This window comes from Acomys minous (genome assembly GCF_964271855.1).
Source record: "Acomys minous genome assembly, chromosome: 4".
Classification (NCBI taxonomy): Eukaryota; Metazoa; Chordata; class Mammalia; order Rodentia; family Muridae; genus Acomys; species Acomys minous.
In genome coordinates, this window is record NC_140486.1 from 13,213,163 (window position 1) to 13,227,955 (window position 14,793).

Genomic DNA, 14,793 nt, shown 5'->3' on the forward strand with positions numbered 1-14,793 from the left:
GTATCCTACCAGGCAGGATTAGTCACTGTCCTGACACCTGTGGATGCACTGACGGCTCTTCTCAGAACTTGACTCCAGCCCTAAGCAGGGTGCCTATGGGTCACATATATAGGACCCTGTACGGAGGACAAAAAGACGTCATAGCGCCTCTAGCATCCTCAACCCTCTGGCACCCCACCAGGTCCATACTGAGTGCCTCCTGGCCTGGCCCATCCTTCTGTGACTTGGCCTGTGACATGGGGACAGTGGCCTCAGAGATTCTCGTAGTGTAAACTATGAGTGACAGCTTTGAGGTCTCCAGTCTGTTCCCAGGGCCTGATCTGAAGAAGAGGCTGCTGTTGAGAGGAGGAACGGGACTTCCAGACACAGGGGAAGAGAAAGAAGCCCTAGGAGGCTGGCAGTGATTGTCTGGAGTCCTGGGCCTCAGATTAGCCAGGCCAACAGCAACCGTCCTGCTTGTGAAACAGTTGGTTAGGGTGAGAGGCCCAGGCAGAAGCAGTAACAGGAAGGAGATAGTTGGGACAGCGACAAAGTGAACCAAAAATTGGGGCCCCACTGTTTCTCTTGTTCCCCGCCTTTAGATGGACAGGGTCTAGCACAGTCCCAGGCCTAAAAGGTCCTCCTGCCCCACCCCACCCCCACAACGTGTCTCCTAAAGAGGCATGGTAAAGGGGTGGAAGGGGGAAAGATGTTGGGAAGAGGGGCAAAAACAGGCTGGAGCCTCCAGGAGCACTGAAACTGAGGAGGGGCAGGGAGCAAGGCTACTCCCTTCAGGATTCCTTCACAGAGAGGACAGAGTCCTCCTCCTCCTCCTCCTGGCCCTTCAGCCTTCAGCTAGCCCTCAGGCCTCCCTAAAATCCCCCCTTCTGGGAGCAGCTCCCTCTGTCTCCCTGGAGTCTTGCTTTGGCTGTGGTCTCTGGCACAACCAGAACCCGCACATGATTTCTCACATAAATGGTCAGTTCTGTTTGTTTGTTTGTTTGTTTTTCAAGACAGAGCTTTGGCCGTCCTGGACTTGCTCTGAAGAACAGGCTGGGCTCGAACTCACAGCGATCCACCTGCCTCTGCCTCCCGAGTGCTGGGATTAAAGGCCTGTGCCATCAGGCCCGGCAAATGGTTAATTCTGAAACCCTCTTTCAAACTCTGAAGATCTCTGCTGCCTTTGCAGGACACACGCCTCTGCTGTGCTTCAAGGAAGAAGAGTCAAGAAAAGCCAGAGGGCAACTCCCTTAGGCTCCTTCCCATACTCAGACTTACTAACCCTCAGAGGGGTTCCTTGCTCACCCCACAACACTGGACACTGTAAGCCTTGTTCAAAACTTAATGGACAAATCCAAAAGTAGAAAATATTTTTTTTAAAGAATAACAATAGCATCAAAAAGAACAAGCTACTTCAATTTTTAACAAGAGAAGTTATGCTCTGAAAACTTTAAGAGAGAAAATTAAAGTTATATTGACTATATGAGTTCTCTATCTAGAAATCCACATGACAGAATGAGATTGTCCTCTGACTACCACATGTTCATCACGACTAAATAAATAATGTGATGCCGGGCGTGGTGGCGCACGCCTTTAATCCCAGCACTCGGGAGGCAGAGGCAGGCGGATCACTATGAGTTCGAGGGCAGTCTGATCTACAAAGCAAGTCCAGGACAGCCAAGGCTACACAGAGAAACCTTGTCTCAAAAAACCAAAATAAATAAATAATGTGAAAAGTTTTAAACATAAAAAAATCCTGGAGCTGGAGAGATGGCTCAGAGATTAAGAGGACTAACTGCTCTTGCAGAGGCTCCTGATTCAGTTCCCAGCACCACACAGTGGCTCACAACAGCCTGTAACTCCAGCTCCAGGAATCCAAAGCCCTTTTCTGGACTCCAAAGGCAATACCACATGTGGTACAAACATACATGCAGGCAAAACACTCATACACGTACAATAATTTTAAATATATCCTAAAAAAAAAGAAAGAAAGAAAGAAAGAAAGAAAGGCTGGGGGTGGTGGCACACACCTTTAATCCCAGCACTTGGGAGGCAGAGGCAAGCAGATCACTGTGAGTTGGAGGTCAGCCTGGTCTACAAGGCGAATCTAGGACAGCCAAGGCTACACAGGGAAACCGTGTGTCCAAAAACCAAAAACAAAAAACAAAAAAAAAAAGAAGAAGAAGAAGAAGAAAGTAAGAAGCTGAGTGGTGCACACCTTAAATCTTAGCACTCAGAGGCAGAGGCAGGTGGATCTCTGTGAGTTCGAGGTCAGCCAGGTCTACTGAGTGAGTCCAGGACAGCCAAAGCTACACAGAGAAACCCTGTCTTGAAAAACCAGAAAAAAAGAAATTGAAGAGATGGCTCAGTGCTTAAGAGCACTGACTGCTCTTCCAGAGGTCCTGAGTTCAATTCCCAGCACCCACATGGTGGCTCACAACCATCTATAATGTGATCTAATGCCTTCTTCTGGCCTGTGAGTGTACATGCAGGCAGAGCACTGTATACATAATAATAAATAAATAAATCTTAAAAACAAGAAAAAGAGAAACAAAGAAAGGGGGTAAGGAAAGGAGGGAACAAGAAGGAAGGAAGGAAGAAAAACGATGAAAACTCTAGCGGGGCCCATCCACCAGGATGGCGGTACTCAGTTACTACCCACACCTGTAATCCCAGCTCTCTGGAGGCTGAGGAGGAGAACTGTGAGTCTGAGCTCCACAGGGTCCGTAACAGCGCAGTGAGCTCCAGGCCAGTGCGATAGGAAGCACGCGGGCCCGATGTGGCTGTGAGGAAAGGGACCGAGGGATGTAGACGAGCAATAATGAACCACACAAGAGTTCTTTAGGGAGGACAAAGAGTGGTGATGGCTGCTCATGAACGACTTTGAATATACACTCAACGGCATTGTACTGAGTGCTTTAAGTGGGCAGACCGTATGACACGTAAACTACATCTCAATAAAGCCCGGGAAAAAAATCACACCACTGGACAGGGACAGATGAAGCTGAATATTGACTATACAATAGAAATCTGCACCAATATTAAAACTCTGGTTTGCTCACTATGAAAGAGTAGTGGGCAGCCCCCTATGAGGGTAGGCCTGACTGGGCTCTCTGTAGCTGCAGCCACTCAACCACAGATGTAGTTAGAGCAATGAGTCCATAGCCTTTACCACCCTCTGTTTTTCACGGCAGCCTGATATCTTCCTTTGGAGCACTTATCCTTTTTTTTGTTTTTGTTTTTTTGTTTTTGTTTTTTTGTTTTTTCGGGACAGGGTTTCTCTGTGTAGCCTTGGCTATCCTGGACTCACTTTGTAGACCAGGCTGGCCTCGAACTCACAGCGATCCTCCTGCCTCTGCCTCCCGAGTGCTGGGATTACAGGTGTGCACCACCATGCCCCCAGTGCTGCACCTACCATATTTTATATATACTTTTTTTTTTTTTTAATTCTCTAAGATGAAGAACTCCCTCAGAGCAAAGTGCATGTCTCTTCGCATTGCCAGGTTCTGTATGTAAGAGTTGGGTGAGACTTGGCTTATTGGTTCTCAATAGGTGTGTGTAGTTTTGCATGGATAGATGGGTGGGTGGGAGGGTACGTGGGTGTGGGAGGGGTAAACAGATAAACAGATGAATGGGTGAATGTGTGGATGACTGAGTAGGTGTGGAGGTAGGTGGATTGTGGGAAACATGGATTTTCGGATGGGGCAAGTAACGTGGGTAGATGACTAGGATGTCTAGAGAGATGAGTAGGGGAGAGGAGGGGTGGGTAGGTGTGTGGGTCAATATGTGAGTGTGTGGACGCATAGGTGTGGGACAGTAGGTGTGTGTGGGGGCAGGTTTGTGGGTGTGGGTGGACAGACAGCTAAGTGGATGTATTTGTAGATGGGTCAAGAGAGGGAAGGGTTAAAGACAAACAGAATAGCCGGCCATGGTGGCGCACGCCATTAATCCCAGTACTCGGGAGGCAGAGGCAGGTGGATCTTTGTGAGTTCGAGGCCAGCCTGGTCTACAAAGGGAGTGCAGGACAAGCCAAGGCTACACAGAGAAACCCGGTCTCAAAAAACAAAGGAACAACAAGAACAAAAAGACAAACGGAACGGGCATGTCCAAATGAAGCGGCGTAGCTCCATCCCACTCCGTTTCCGCACCCTACTCCGTTTCATGCCCCCCCCCCCGTCTTCTGAGATGGTGCCCACCATACGGCTCTTCCTCTCTGCAAGCAGCAGAGCTTCCAACCCGCTCCTTCAAGAAGTCCCACAAGTCATCTACTGCTTAGTATCCAGTCACTGGGAAAGATGTTCTTGAACGAGACCCAGAGCTGGGGAAGGGCGGAGCTCTCTCTGCCAGCAGGGCCAATCAGTGGCAGCCGCTGAGTGAAGCTACAGCTACAACTGCTTAGGTAGGAATCACACAGCCTCTGCCTTGGCGTAGAAAGAGGACTGCGGAAACACTGGGTGCACCAGTGCAAAGTCTCAGCTGGGTCAGCTCTCTGGACACCATCAGGCCCAACTGCCGAGGGTTGGGCCGGAGCTTGAGCCTAGAGTCAGGCTGGGTTGAGCTGCAGGAGGACCAAGCAAGCTAGATGTAATGTGGGCACCTCCCTCCGCTCCCAAGCCAGGCCAACCAGCCCCAAGGCGAGCTGGAGGCTTGTTTTCCTTGGCTGGGAGCCAGGGCCGCCCCGCCAGTGAGTAATGCGTGAGGACCGCTGGCTCCAGTTCAAGGGAAATGGGCTGGAGACTGGGCCTCCTTGGCTTCACGGGGCTCAGTTGAGGGGGGCTTTCCAGAAGGTGGCTGCTGGCTGCCTCAGGGTCTTCTTCCTCATCTCCTGGTCGGGGTCCTGTCTCACTCCCCTTTTTTTAGCCTGCCCCACAAAGACTAAGGGAAACTTAACTGCGTTTGCTGTAGATCAGAGGGAGAGAAAAATGGGCAAGGCTCAAGGGGAAACATGATATAGGGACCTCCGCCCCCATCTCACGCACTGATACAGCAGCTGCCCCCTGGTCCCATCAGCCACACTTCCTGCACAGGCACGAGTGGAGAGCAAAAGACGTGCTGTCAGGGAGGCAAAAGGACTCTGAGGTGGGGAGAGGGGACCCTAGTGCTTCACCAGTAGGAGGACACTGAGCCTTGGGGACCAGGGCTTACCCAAGCTCATAATGGGCCAACAGCAGGAGCATAAGGAAGAAACCGGGCGTCCCAGCCCCTGCCGCTCTCAAGAGTGGCCTGTCTTTGGAAGCCCCGTAGTCCTCGTGAACAAGGCTTTTTTTTTTTTTTTTGCCTAGGATGGCTTTTAGTCCAGGATGGGTCCTTCTCAAATAGTCCCAAAGGCGGAAGTAACTACCATCCTGCCCCTGCGGAGTGGCCTGTGTAGGAGGATGTCATGGTTATCAACACCATGCTGAGGCACAGACATTACCCGACCTCCTGTCCCAGCGGGAATGGCTTCTCAAGCAACCTTGTCCAGTATCCTAGCACACCCCCAGTTCTATCATGGTCAGTCTCCTAGTTGTAACATGACATTATTGTGGCTAAAAGTCACAAGGGATCCCAGGGAGTCACAGAAGCAAGTTAGAAAGTTTCCTAGCTCACGCCTTGAATCCCAGCACTCGGGGAGGCAGAGGCAGGCAGATCTCTGTGAATTTAAGGCCAGCCTGGTCTACAAAGTGAGTCCAGGACAGTTAGGGCTATGCACATAAACCCTATCTCAGAAAAGAAAATAAAAGAGAGAGAGAGAGAGAGAGAGAGAGAGAGAGAAAGAAAGAAAGAAAGAAAGAAAGAAAGCTTTCAGAGAGCCCCAGATGGCATCAGCAGTGGACACTATAGTCCCCTCTGTCCCTGTAGAAGCAGGGTGTGGCTGTCGCCCACAGTTCAAATGATTCTGCAGGATTGTATTTCTGTTGCCAGATCCTGATTCCAAAATGACAGGGGCATCTGATGGGCCAGTTGATGGCCACTGGAAACCTGGAAGAGCAGGAATCTGTGCCCTTCCCAGAAAACCCAGCTAAGGAGAGAGTTTTCCAGGCAGAGCCCAGGCGACACTGATAAGATTAACAAAAATGCAAGTCCTGTGGATTGTATCCTGGCCCAACCCTCCCTGCTCCCATTTCTTGCTCAAGACAAGAGAGAAAAAATATACAACGTGCGCCACCTGTCCTTGCATTAAGTGTAGAATCCTATCCCAGGGCATGGACGCTCACAGGGTTCGTCTCCAAAAGTGGTAGAGAGGCAAAGGGCTGAGGTGAGGTGACCGCAGGCTCAGCTAGCTGGTAGCAGCACCTGCCCTCTGCTAACTGAGTCCTCTCTCTGAGTTTCCACCACAGATGAGCGTGTTGGTTAGAACAAAGTCATTTGTATAAGCCCATGAAAGAAGAAGAGACAGATTTCATGAGACAGCGGAGCAATGCATTGTGGGAGGAGGACTGGGTGTGAAAGTGTGCAGCTGTGGACTTGTGGCGCAGACAAAGCCACTCAGTCACTGGCAGAAAAAAAACGAAGCTCAGTGACAGAGCTGGGGACTTAAAAATCACACTCCAAGGCTGGAGAGATGGCTCAGCGGTTAAATTAAAAGCACTGGTTGCTCTTCCAAAGAAACCAGGTTTGATTCCCAGCACCCATTTGGTGCCTTACCAATCATCTATAACACCAGTTCCAGAGGATCTGACTCCCTCTTCTTGCCTTCGTGGGCACAGCATGCATGTGATATACATGAAGGAAAACCACCCACACATAAAATAAATGACAATAATTTAAGTAATAACAAATATTCCCTCAGCAAGTTTTCTATGAGCACCTAGCATGCCGAGGGAGCATAAGAACAACTGAAGAGCCGGGCGTGGTGGCGCACGCCTTTAATCCCAGCACTCAGGAGGCAGAGGCAGGCAGATCGCTGTGAGTTCAAGGCCAGCCTGGTCTACAAAGCGAGTCCAGGACAGCCAAGGCTACACAGAGAAACTCTGTCTCGAAAAAACAAACACAACAAAACCAAAAAAGGAACAACTGAAGAAAGAAACTCATCAAGTTTCTCAGTGATGGCTGGGATTGGAAGTCAGACTTTGTTCATTTAGAGGTGATTTTTAAACAATTCTCCATTTCTTTTGTGAGTTTGTCTTTGTGTTCTGGGAATTGAATTCAGAGCCTTGCACCATCTGTCACTACCTCCCTAAACCTCTTATCTGATTCTAAAATAGTGAATAAAAGAAACAAATAGGCCAGGCAGTGACGGCTCACTCCTTTGACGCCAGCACTCAGGAGCCAGAGGCAGGTGGATCTCTGTGAGTTCGAGACCAGCCTGGTCTACAGAGTGAGTCCAGGACAGCCAGTCTACACAGAGAATCCCTGTCTTGAAAAACCTAAACAAACCCCGTGTGGTGGCACATGCTTTAATCCCAGCACTCCGGAGGCAAAGGCGGGCAGATCTCTGTGAGTTCAAAGCCAGCCTAGTCTACAAAGCAAGTCCAGGACAGCCAGGATTATGAGTGAAGCCCTGTCTCAAAAACCAACCAAACAAACAAAAGACCTAAACAAACAAATGAGTCACCTACTTTGAGCATACTCCCAAATAATAAATGAAACCGTGCTTATAAGCTGCATACCTGCTCAGACTCTGTAGAGACCACCACATCTTTTTTGCACCCCAGGGTCCCACAGCAAATGCCAATCAAAATTGGGGGTGGGGCAGGGGAAGCTATCGTAAAGGTGGAGACTTCCTGTGGCTATGTAGTCCTCCAATATGTGCCTGGCTACCAGCTGGAACACCTGCTGTTTAAAGGAGCAAGGAAGTGGCACACGGAAGCAGATTTTTAGCACAGGTAAGTACCCTTTAGCAGCTAGTAGTTGTAGCAGTTGTCACTACCGATGTGTCTGTCTTTGAATGTAGTTCCTGGGACTTGGAAGCTGCCATCTCACGGATCTGTGCACCTACAAGGAGGTCTGTCAGTCCCCTCCAAGGTCATATGAACAGTAACTGCCACTGCACCTCTTCCTCTTCCCTTCTCCCGCGCCCCCACCCCCAGCTGCATACTCCTCAGTAGCAAAGCTCCTTACCTCTCACCCCCAGGACCTAGAGCATCCCAAACCAGAAGTGTCCGCGTTGTCCCCTCCCTGCCCCACAGTGTGCATGAAGGTTCTTTTTTTGAATGCAGCTGGAGAGGTGCCAGAGGGGAAGAAAAGGAGCAAGCCTAATAACTCTACTGTTTTTTATTTAAACTTTTTTGTGTTTTCCATTTTTTATGTACATGCAAGCGTGTGTGTGTGTGTGTGTGTGTGTGTGTGTGTGTGTGTGTGTGTTCTGCACACCTGTATGCATATTTGCATGTATCGAAGCACATATATGTGGGTGTTTGTGGAGCCTGAAGTTGATCAAACTCAGAATGGCTAGTCTTTTTGTTTGTTTGTTTGTTTGTTTTTTGTTTGTTTGTTTTTCGAGGCAGGGTCTCTCTATGTAGCCCTGGCAGTCCTGGACTCGCTTTGTAGACCAGGTAGGCCTCTAACTTACAGTGATGCCACCTGCCTCTACCTCCCAAGTGCTGGGATTAAAGGCGTGTGCCCAGCCAGAGTGGCTAGTCTTTTTTTTTTTTTTTAATATTTTATTTAATTTTAATTTATGTGCATTGATGTGAGGGTGTCAGCTCTTGGAGTTACAGACAGTTGTGAGCTGCCAAGTGGGTACTGGGAATTGAACCTGGGTCCTTTGGAAGAGCGGGCAGTGCTCTCGACCACTGAGCCATCTCTCCAGCCCTAGAATGGCTAGTCTTGAGTAGCCACTTTGCTTTGGAATTACAGGCAGGCACATCTGTGGCTCTGGGGATTCAAACTCGGGTCCTTATGCTTGCATACTGCAAAAGGTTTTTAACCACCAAGCCATCTCCCTAGCCCCCTCTGCTCTTGTTGCTTAAAGAACAGACTAACTGAATTATTACATGCGTGGGGAAAAGTACACAAATCATTGTTACGAACTACAGCACGCATGACCAACCCCAGACAAAGAAACAGAACTCCTGCAGGCAACCCCCCCCCCCCCCGTCCCCTTCCTGAAGTCTAACAACAAAAAATTAGCTTCACCTGTTTTGAACTTTGTAAATGAGACCATCCCATATAAGGTTTTTGGTTTTGGGGGGGGGGGGTTGTTTTGTTTTGTTTGCCTTTACTTCAGAAGATGAAATTTAGGAAACACAGGGCATTGTGCACAAAAGGCAAGCCGTCCACCACTGATCTGCCTCCCCAGCCAGCGTGTGTCTTCCTTAACAGGGCCCTGAGATCATCAAGAATCGCTCTGGTAGTTATCAATCCCGGTTCGCTCACTCCGGAAGTCAGATGCCTTATCTGTTAGGCGACGGTGATCACGGTTCCCTCATTCCTACTGCTCCTTGGTGAGCATCGTAGGACAACTGTTGTGTTTTGGCAGGTGTCTTGAGTTGCTCCAAGTTTAGGGCTATTTGGAAAAGTGTTGCTATGAAGCTTCTTCTACATACGTTTCAGATGTCAGTATTATTAGCTTTGGCAAAGCCTGCCTGCCAAGTGTTCTGCAAAAGTGTTTAGGCCAGGTCTAGGCCCACCACCATCATACGAGAGTGCCCCAGTTCACACTGTCACTCCCACTCAATACAAAGTGGCACTATTTTTTTAAGTGAATATTGGTGTCTTTCGAATTCGGCTCCAGCACTAGACAACTATGAAAATGAACGACCTATGAAAATGCCCAGGAGGTGTCATTAGGGGACGTAGGCAGGCTGCAGGCCAGTAGATCTCCACTTAGGAAAATCAGGTCCACACAGATTCATGAGCTCAAGTCAAATTCAGAAAGGCAGTGCTCAGGGTCTCCGGTCCAGTCAGCTCTGGAGAGTGTTGTTAGAGAGAGGTTTAAGTTACGAGACTATAGATATTTGACTTTTCATTTTATACCTTTTGGGTAGTACTACTACTACTGTTGTTTCAGCCCAGGCTGTCTTGGAACTCCAGATCCTCCTGAGTACTGGGATTACAGGCATTTGGTAGCACACCTGGCTTGTTTGTCACTATTTTCAATTTTTAAAAATGCATAAGTAAACCAAAATCCTCCATTTTCCTCACATGCCATTCCATTACCTAAAGCCAGAAGCCGGGCCCAGCCCTTGTAACTTCCCAGCACCCATCCTTGCTCTGGAATTACCCTGGGCAGGGCCTCTGGGACAAGTCTCCTGGGCACTGTAATTTCCCTGGCTGCAGTGTGTCATTAGACTTGGTGCTGATGACATGATGCTTGTATAAAGTGGAGCTTACAGCCCCTGCTCGGATGGGGCAGGACAGTCTAGCCTAGAGCAGCCCGCTCTGCAGAGCTCCTGCCCTCCTGTAGCCACTGGCATCTCCAGGCTCTGGTTGGGACTCAAGACCTGCAGCAAAGCTTGGAATGCAGCAGACTGCCCCTCTCTTCTCCCCGTGGGTCTCTCCTGAACCTGCACATCCTCATCTGTAAAATGGGCCAGTGACAGCATTCCCTTATAGACCACAGAATCTCTCTCACACCCAGCACTCTGTAAATACAAGCTGGGTTTGTTTGGCTGATTATTATTATTATTATTACTAGTAGTAGTAGTAGTAGTATTTTGTTTTTCAAGACAGGGTTTCTCTGTGTAGCCTTGGCTGTCTCGGACTTATTTTGTAAACTAGGCTGGCCTCAAACTCACAGAGATCCACCTGCCTCTGCCTCCCTGACTGCTGGGATTACAGGCACCACCATGCCTAGATATTATTATTATTATTATTATTATTATTATTATTATTATTATTATTATTATTACTGTATGTGTGTCCATGATGTGAATATATATGTGGAGGACAGCTTTCCAGAGTCAGCCTCTCGTTCTAACTTTATGTGGGTTCTAGGACCAAATTCAGAGCATCATTTTTGCATAATGTCCTAGTTAGGGCTACTACTGCTGTCATGGAATACCATGACCAAAGCAGCTTGGGGAGGAAAGGGTTTATTTGGCTTACACTTCCATATCAATGCTTACCACTGAATGAAGTCAGGACAGAAACTCAAACAGGAAAGGAACCTAGAGGCAGGAACTGATGCAGAGGCCATGGAGGGGTGCTGCTTACTGGCTTGCTCTCCACAGCTTGCTCAGCCTGCTTTCTTATAGAACCCAGGGCCACCAGCCCAGGGATGGCTGGGCCCTTCCCCATCAGTCACTAATTAAGTAAATGTCCTACAGCTGCGTCTCATGGAGGCATTTTCTTAGTTGATGCTCCCTCCTCAGTTGATTATAGCTTACATCAAGTTGACATAAAACTATCCGGCACAATTGACACCTTGTCAGCTTGACACACAAACACATCCATGTAAAGCCATAACCTTTCCTTTCTTGTTCATCCCTCAAGATCACACATTAATATACACACCACAACACAAAACATTTCACAGACTTAAAAAAAAAAAGTCCCACGGCCTTATGAATTAAAACACTTCACACAGCAAACACATTTTACGCGCTGAGCCATCTTGCCAGCCCCTAGGCTGTTCTTATTGTGACTGTTCTGGAGTTTGTGGTTGTTGTTACCACCCCAAGAGGGAGAATTTTCCATTCACCTTTTGGGAAGAAATTAACAAGAACAACGTCTTTGTTTTTTATTAAGTAGCTGAAAGTAAGTAGGTGCCCACTGTTCTTGGGAATTTGGGCTGCAAGGTGAAGAATGCATCCCCAGTGCGCCCCCCCCCACAACCCTGGAAAATTAGCCACTGAGCATAGATTTATCCAAGCCGTGTCTGCTATGTGCTGGGTTTCAGTCTAAACACTGAGGAGCAAAGCCCTACAGCCATAGGGAGGGCAACAGCAGCCAAACCAACAGACAAGTAATAAGTAGGCAAACATATATACAGTACAACACATTTGATGTTGATACTGTCAAGTTAAATCTAGCAGGATAAGGCAGGCGAGGGGCTGGGATATCTGGTGACATTTCAGTCGTTGTGTACAACAGGGCCAGAGCTCTGCTCATACTTGCCATCAAAGTGCCCGCAGGAGAAGAGAAAGTGGCAGGTCTGGAGCCACCGTTTACTGTAACTCTTAGACGCGAGAGGAAGCATCCTCCGTGTGTCTGGTATCCCTTTCTCCGAAGCAGCTACCAAAATGGCAGCCCCAGGTCTGTCTTCAGTTTCTGGTGTTCGTGAAAGAATGCTGAAGCTGGAGTCTGTGCCCAGCTCTCAAATACCCAGAATGGCTGGTGCGGACTTGCTGGAAAGAGGATCCTGGCTAAGTCTTTGTGGGTCTGACAGCCACTACATAGATCCCAAAGTGCCTCAGTCTGTCCCCACAGAGGAAACGCACTCTAATTCCCTCCTCACCCCTCCCCATCACTAAATCATCCCTGAATTAATCAAAGAGCTTGCACTGGTACAAACTCACCAGAAGCCTCCTCCAGCGGTCACTTTGTGTTCAGTAGATTAATTGCAGCTGGGGGAGGGGAAGGAATCCATTTTTAGAAAATCATTACTTTCAGAAAGAGAGGGGGGCACTTCTGGCTGAGGAAAAAGTGCTGAGCTGGCAGCTTGGGGCCTGCTGCTCTAGCGCCAGGAAACCGAGACTGTACTGTGCAGGCTGTTCCCCGTGCAGTCTGCATCCACACTGCCTGAAGCCAGGCCACCCTGGTTTTCGAGCCATGGCTTCTGTTGGCCTTGCTTCCTGCCTGGCCTGTGTTCAACAGTTTGATGGCATCCTAAACAGAAGGGATTGCCCCAGGACTGACCATCCCCCCCACTGTCCACTTACTGTCTTCTCTCAACCCTCTTGCTGTACATAGCACCCCGAGGACCCTGTCAGGCTTCCCTGCAGCTCTAGACAATGATGAAAGTTGGGGGGATTCCTCATCTCCACTCTCTCAAATTGAGCATTTAATAGATTTAACTGAACGCAATGGTTGCATCTGTAGGTCAGAATGAGCAATCCCACACGGCCCAGCCAGCTCTCCACACGTTATTTTCTCAATGATCTCCATTGTGGCTGGCCCCATGAGGTAGGTAAAATGCCTATTTTATGTTTCATAAATGGAGGGTCACGAGTGTTGGGTGACTCATCCAAGCGAGTGCTCAGACTGCCCGATTCCTCAGCCTGTGACTGTGAGCCATATCTTATTCTTGCTATATCCCACACACCCTACTTGCCTTCCGCACACCGGGAATGGCAGTGGGCTTGTTGACGTCAACCTTCTGTAAACACAAAGACCAACAGTATTTAGAGTGACTCCGGTCACTCTACTGTGTCACTTGGGTGCAAATCAGCCTCAGCCACGCTAATTGTGTAGTGTAGGGTGGCCTGGGGGAAAATCACTCACCTTGTGAAGAGTAGAGTGGGTCAGGAAAGTCAGCCAGCATCCTCTGCAGTGTGGCACAATCTTGGGAGAGTCCTTGGTGTAAACGAACATTGCAAATACTGGGCTTGTAAGTCAAATGGCTTCTGTGCATTCAAACCAGAAATTTACTTAAGAAAACACATACTACACCTGCCTTGATCACCTTAACCCCGCCCTACCCAGAGATGAAATCAGACCTACACTTCCCAGTGGGGGAACCTCAAGGAATTGCCTGACATGCACTGGGGTTGATGGCGTGTACCTAGGGAGATCAGTACGGACTGGGGCAATCCTCAAGTGAAATATCAGAACACTGTCCAGCAAGGCTGGAATCCAACCAAGCATTATTTTCAGGTGACACTAAGGCTAACACAACTCTGTCCTCATTTCCCCCAACTCAGAACCTCCCCACCCCTACCCCATGTCTCCTTACCACCCCCATCCAGAACAAGTCCTTAAGCAAGGGTGGGCTGGGATAGATACCACAGCCAGGGGCACAGACTATGGATGATGTCCTCTGCAGCAAGGCTCAGCTTCCACCTCCCGCCAGCTTTCTGCATTCTGGACAGCCTCCCTACCCAGTGAGCCACCCCACCAGAACCCACATGCCATGCCCAATTCCAGCCTCCTTCTAGAGGCCAGTTTGTGCCTCCCAAACCCAGAGGCTTTGCTCCCACAGCAGGGCCAGCAGCAGTTGCCTTTCTTAGTCTCCCAATGGCAGCCTCTATTCTTGCAGAGGGTCCTGGGAAAAGACTAAATGACAACTCCCCTACATAGCTAACATCACACCCAGTGAAGTCTTCAGTATCAAAGGAGACTGCTGGGGTTGGAGAGATGGCTCATCAGTTTTCTAAGCATTTGTCAACCTTGTAGAGGGGTCCTGGGTTTGACTCTCAGCACCCGCCCACATGGCAGCTAACTGCCTGTAACCCCAGTTCCAGGGGATCGAACACCCTCCTCTGATCTCCTTGGGCATCAGGTGCTCATGTGGTATACGTTATATATCGGATGAATATAATGAATCTAAAACACAGGGCAAAAATTTCAGCTTAGCTTATGCAGGCAAAGTACTTAAGAGAAGCTTCCCATCGAGAGCCCCAGGCAGAGCTGAACCTCTCCTGGACATCTCAGCAGAGCTTAGCTTGGACTTGGTCATGACTTGAGAGGGACGGAGGTGAGGACCATATCCCTCTGGCCACTATGGGACACGTAGCCTGTCATTTTCTACAGTCCCCAGGAAAGCTCTTGGAAGTCCCCTCTGAGACAGAATCGCTAGCTCTAGTGTAGAACTAGCAAGAGCCAATGCCACTCTTCTTCCCAGTCTCCCAGTGACAACTTTTCCCTCAATTCCATCAACTTCAAAACTATCATCGACAGGGCTTCCTCACTTCCCAATACACTTGGGAAACCTGGAGCCACCCCTAACAAAAGAGCACCTGGGGGGTCCTGCTAGCCAGGAGCCTTCACTCCTGGACTCCTTCCCTTTTG